The sequence below is a fragment of the Rattus norvegicus genome, chromosome 9 (genome assembly GCF_021556685.1).
Source record: "Rattus norvegicus strain SHRSP/BbbUtx chromosome 9, alternate assembly SHRSP_T2T, whole genome shotgun sequence".
Lineage (NCBI taxonomy): Eukaryota > Metazoa > Chordata > Mammalia > Rodentia > Muridae > Rattus > Rattus norvegicus.
In genome coordinates, this window is record NC_141542.1 from 113,020,001 (window position 1) to 113,026,633 (window position 6,633).

A 6,633-nucleotide genomic window follows, 5' to 3' on the forward strand; every position below is an offset into this window, starting at 1 on the left:
GGGTTCTAATTTCTAGAACAGACTAATTCATAATTTGTTGCCCTGTTCAGCTATTCAATACATTTTCTAGATGGTTAGCTTCATAAGCCTTACTTTACATAATATTAAGTTATTTCAGGACTACTTACCCTAAGAAGTAGCTGCCTATTCCTCATTACCTTTAATACCATCACCATCATCATCCTCATCATCATCACCACCATCATCACCACCACCACCACCACCACCACCATCACCACCACCACCACCACCACCACCACCACCACCACCACCACCACCAAGCTTTAATGGCTGAGCCACAAGAGAGAATGGCCCAGTATCTCTGAAACCCACTTAAAGACAAGACTTGTGCCTTCCTGAAACCTCTCCTTCAGACAATTATGTGGAAGAGAAACAAATAAATTAATGGTGTATTAAACAAAGAAAAATGAGAGTTCCCATACTATATTTATTAAAGGTACATGTTAGGTGTTGGGACACAGTCTGTCCTTCACCTATTAGAGCCCAGTCTGAATAGGATGTCATTATGGTATTCACCACCTGTGTATTATCGATGCCAGATATGGTTATCTCACCAGCCTTATATCCAATCTAGAAGTATCTGGTTCTCTTATTTTGAAACTGTTTTAATCTATTTGGCCTTTTTCAAGTTCTCCTTTCAATGCCAGGTGATCTTGAGAGCAGCAGAGATCTGACATTGCAAAGACTAATGTCCTGTCAAGTTCATTCTGTCTCAGAAATTTTATGTCACCTTCATCTCATCCGGTAAGGATGCCTCTGATCTTTTCCATTATTAAGACATCTTCAAAAACATGCTAGCTGTAAAAGATTCAATTTCCATTAAAAGCCAATGGCTTCTCTCCATCGCCTTTGGTAATTTGCACGTTTGGCACTGATTCAACTGTTTCGATATTCAGCAGAGCCCTTTTGTCTTCTGATGGTTACAAGAAGTGGTGATTAACGCTTGAAATATGTGTCATGCTCTCCCCTTTCTTCAAAATCCCTAATGCAGGTCTACTTTGTAGAGGGAGACTGGTAGGATGTGCTAATCGTCTCGAAGACTGATTTCACACGTCTCTTCTAGAGTACAGGACACTACTGACTTCAGCCCTCGGCGGTGGCAATGTCCTAACACCTTACACTTGGAAGGCTGCACTCATCATTTGTTCTCAGAGTTAATATACAGGTGCTAGTCAGATTGTCCCTCCTGCCAAGAGACCTGTGGGAAAGCAGCTTTCATGTCCAGAGCTTACCCCCATATTGTTGCACTCACTTCTGCTCTGCTTGTCAGCCTTCCAAAAGGCACAATAGCTTCCTCTAGGCAAAAGTGATGCTACAGTGATTATTATAGAAAGGACAAACTATTCCGCCCTAAAATAACTCAGTGAATGAATCACAACAGATTGATGGCATAACTCACATTCAAAAGCCAAGAACCAGAATTACCCGGTTTATTTTAAAACAGCAGAAGAGTAAAAATAAAAAAACAGATTGAAAAGCATACGACTTCTCTGCAGCTCGAGCTCTGCAAACAGCGATGGCATTTGCAGAGTTCCGCGTGTCTTCTCAAACGCGGTTGCAGTTTTGACGTGTGTTGACATCTTTCTCTGTGTGCAGAATTAGCTGGAAGAACAACATTTTGTGCTTTTTCCTGCTTGCTACAGCCTGAGAACACAGAAAGAGTCAACTGAGCAGCCATCCGCCATGAAAGGACACTAAGACACAGTTTCCCTTCAGTTATTACAAAGTAGTATCAGGAACACACACGAGGGCCTGGGTCACCGATCATTCCAATAACGCAGTGGGGAGAAAGGCAGCACCCTAATGGAGTCCTCTCACATCATTCTCTGGAGCAGGGCCAGATGAAACAGATAAATGTAATCATTGAGAAATAATTTTTATTTTTATCAAATTAAAGGAATGGTTAATAATTGAGAGCCGAACTCCACAGAGCCGCTCAAGGCACTGGAGTCTCAAACTATAATTTAAAAAACAATAGAGTGAAAAATTAAAGAGCTCTAGCATGAAATAAATTTAGGAAGAATGAAAAAGCAACAACATACAAGAACTGTACTGATTAGGAAGTGGGCAATTTAATTTCTTGAGGAGAGTAAACCTCCAATGTGAATTAATTTGCTTCCTACTGAGTCCTGCTGGGTTTTCTTCTCTCCTCAATCACTGTTTATTTCATAAAATCAGCGTTCACCTATCTCTTTTGATTATTTAATTTCGGGGGGGGGGATTTTCCTTTCACAAAGCTGTTAGCACAGCTAAAGTCGACTCTGCATGCAATGTGTAAACACATGATAATGGCCTGCATAAGTGAAGGAATTGTTTATTCCATTCCACAGACCTCATTGTTTGGATGCTCTGCTTCCCGTCCAGTGAAATCTCTCAGTGTGATTCCTGAAGCGGCTTCTCACTGTGTGTATCTTTCATTGACATTTACCAAATGCCCAGGCTCTCAGAGAAAGAAAAAAAAAATCAAGAAAGCAATATTCAAACTGTGACAGTGAGATTCTTATTTCTAAACCGGAGATGGATCATGTGTTTTACAGAGACGGTAAAGAAATATACACCACCGTATTTTTAAATGAGAATTGCCACTGAGTCCACCATCTCCTTCTCTCCGGCTATCTAAACTCTTCTGCATTCTCAGGGGGGTCCAAGGGTTGGTAAGAGCACTCTAGGATTGAGAGTTACTATTCATTTTTAAAAAAAACGAGGGTGCCATTCCAGTGGCACTCTCCTGGCAGAATAGTCAAATAAAGCATGCTTCAAGTATGGCACATTTAGAAATAAACAGCCCCCCCCCACTCTAAGATGAGTCACGCCATTTGTCACTTTGTCACAAGGACAAGCACGATGCAGATGGCCTTTCCTCCTCTCTTCATTCATTTTCCTTTCTGTTCTTGAATAGTAACCTCAGCTGAGACCCATTGCTCACTGCAAAGGCTGCTCGTGGGGCTTGTCTGAGCCTGGATGTGTCACGACAGAATATTCCTTCTACATCCAAGGCTGAGTCTTTCCACCCGTCATCTGTCCCCAGAGTTCTAGATGATGATGAGCAGTTATTCAAAAAAAGATAATTGTTTCTCTGTGTGATCTAAAATAAAGTTTAACTTTATTGTGCACTTTGTAATGATATTTGTCATCTTATATTTAATAGCAGGCTGTCAGGCTGCCGCCTTATTTTAAACCAAGACAAAAGACCGCCGCCGGAAAAATATAATCACGGAATCAAACATTCATGCAGATCCTCGGATTGGACTTAATTTGTGAGGTAACCTCTGAGATTATTAGTGTATCGTGACCGTGCCTGTGCTTTTCACTCTCCTGCTTTGTCACTGTAGGGACACGGAAAATGCTATTCATTGTTGCTAGGAGATGGGTGGCTATGGCAACAGCATGGGGCAGAGCCTGATGGAGTGCCTCAAGCTAGTCAGGTTTAGCCTCTTTTTTTGATCTCCAAATGGCTCTGCCACGAATGAAGCCCGAATCAGCCTCTTCAGCTTGCTTCAAAAGATAGGCCACATGGTTTCTCCCCGCATGTCAGCTGTCCCCATTAACAAGTGTCTTTCGCGTGTTTAATGATGTACTGTGAGGCTGCTGGAAAGGGAAGAGACGCTGGATAACAAGGGGATTATCACTGTTTAACTGTGTTCTCATACTGTTATTAATTTAGCACAGATCTTGTGCCATATGTGGTTTGTCATCATTCCACTTAACTCCTGGTGAGTCTTGTGGAAGTTCCAGACCAAGAGCAGGGGGGACATACGTTCCTGATTTTGATTCGCTCATTCCGCAAAGATTTATGGCTATTCTAAAGTCATGAATCACCATCTTTAAGACACTCTTAGGTTTCCTCGGAATAGACTATCTTCCCTGTCTTCTCTATGCTGAGTTTAGGGGATTCTGCCTTTAAGCCTAGCACTGGAAAAGGTGAAGCAGGAGGATAACCACAAGTTCAAGGCCAGCCTATGCTACAAAACAAAACCTTTCTCCAGTCCTCCTCCCTTCTCAAAAATAACTCCTCACCACACCACTATACACAACATGACAGTGAGTTTTCTTCAAAACCTTGGGATGTAGTGAACACAGACGTGTTCCTCTTATGAACAAGTAAAAACATAACATGTTAAAGTGGTCAGTGTTTGAGTAGGTCAGCATTCTCTAGAGCAGCAGGACCTACAGCTGAATAATAAAAAGAATTTATTAAATCAGTTTGTGTTAAAAAGATAATACCAGGTGTCTGCCACCTGAGGAGCAGAGAACCCCGCGGTACTGAAGGCTGGTACACCCGCAGTTAGAATAAACCCCACACTCATGGTCTCACACCAGAAGCCCACATCACTCAGCACTCACTCAGTCCCCGAGGCTGGTGCCTCAGCAAGTCCTAATCTGGAGCTGCAAACTCCAAATGTTCCTAGAAATGCCTAGCCCTTAGTCAGTGATGAAGCCTGGAAATGCTGGTTCTGTGATCAGTGGAGACATCAGCAGTAGCTGCAAATGGGAAACCCACTTGGTATCTGAAGATATGGACAGGAGAACAATGTTCCCTGTGCCAGGCTCTCTGTTTATCTAGGCTGTTCCCAGAAGGTATGCTTTACACTGTGGTAGATCATCTCTCACCCTCTGAGACAATCAGGGCAATTCTTCAGGTGATTCTAATTCCTGACAAATTCACATTAAAACTAACCATCATGGGGGTTCATAGATATGAATCTAGTTTACTAAGAATATCCATTGCTCATACTTTTTAGCATAGCATTCTCTCCCAAAACACTGTCACACACTCCTTACCATTGAACCTGGATGTGCCCAACCTATATAGTTCATTAGCCAACCCATGTAAATATGCCCGACAAGTCTTTCTCACAGAGATTTCTAATTTCTTGTCCCTTTCAACTCTGCTACACCATTCCCTCACACAAAATATTTTTATTTCTGTCGGGATTTTTTTTGTTTCCTATATGCTTACTGGTTCAAATATTTATCAGGTACATCCTATATACCCACTCCTCAAGCCATCTTCCATTGTCTAAAGAAGAACAGAATGAGAGCACAAGACCATCTAATAGGGATAACATGCCCATAAAAATTAACGATGGATGTCACTTCTGAAGTGCTTCCTATATGCAGGACATATTTAGACACTATATTTCCTGTTCATAATGTCGTCATTATCGTTTACAGCTAAGACTTGCTAGGATTCAAGACTGTTAAGTGACTTGCCCAGAGTCGGAGAGGCAGAAAGCAGTGAGACATACTATAGCATAGGTGATCTCCCTCCCAACATGATAATTCCTCTATTGATTTGACATAATGAAATATTCTCGGTAATAAAATGCGTGTTATTCCAGGATGGGAGCCAGATACAGAAGTGATGAGTTCTGTAAGGGCAGGCCAAAGAGCTCCGAGAAACCAGAGCAGCTAAACCTGTGACAAGTGACATGGGAGAAGGGGACATTTTACAAATGAATAGGCATAAACCTAGAACAGGATTTTAGCTTCTTTTAATGAATATCAGTCTTTTCAGCCTTCCCATATATCAGTCTATACAGTGTACCTTGTACATCTCGTTCTCCTGATGGAACTGACTCAAATAATTATTATCTTGGACTCTGAATCACATAAATGTTGGATCAGTTTCCTTGGCTATAAAAAAAAACCTGAGAATAAAAATCAAACCTTTCAGCTATTCTTTTAACTTTTGGTTTGTTTGGTTTTAGTTAGTTTGCTTGTTTTGGATTTCTCTGTGTCGCTTTGGTTGTCCCAGAACTCTCTCCATAGACCAAGTTGGCCTTGAACTCACAGAGATCTGCCTGCCTCTGCCTCCCCAAGGCTGCACTTAAAAGCATGCACATCAATGACCAGCTTACTTTTTATTTTTTAAAGCACCAAGAGTTGTTTCCAGAGTACAGCGGGTGATAAGCACAGACATATGTTGGTCATGTAACTTTTCGGAACTCTAACATGTTTTTTACAGTTTAGAAATTCTTTCATTTCCTTGGCTCCTCGGATCCTCATGTTGATTATCTCTAATAATAATCTAGTAAAGTTTGCTGGCTTAGTAATTATAATACTCACATTAGCATAGGCTGTTTTCTAAAACAAAGAAAAAGAAAAAGAAAACTTTAATAGGTACAATAGTTGGTTGGAAAGTAACAAAAGTTCACTTTCTGTCATGAAATCCATATCCAGCTTAGTAGATAGACACATGAAAACCCATACCTATACTAATACTACAAACTTGCATTCTAACTTTCTGTCTTCATATTGCTGCACAAACAGTTTTATCTCACAAGAACTGCAAGATAATTTACTGTTCAACCATTTGATAGTTCAACTAGTAGCAAAAGTTATGAGTAAAATAAAGGTAAAGTTGTAATTAATTTCTCGTGATGGCTACTGCTGTCCATGTGAGATGCCTAGAAAACCCATTAGCAAGCTTCATACCAACCATACACAGCAAGTGCGTACCTCCCTGCCACCTGCTGCTCTCTTCAGTCTTGAGAAAGTTACTAATAGGATTCTAAAGGCATGAATGGTCCTGGACCTCATTCAAAAACTGTAGGATAGAGAAGAAACTCAAATTTCCCCAAAAGAAGTTCAAATACACTGTCAAAGCCC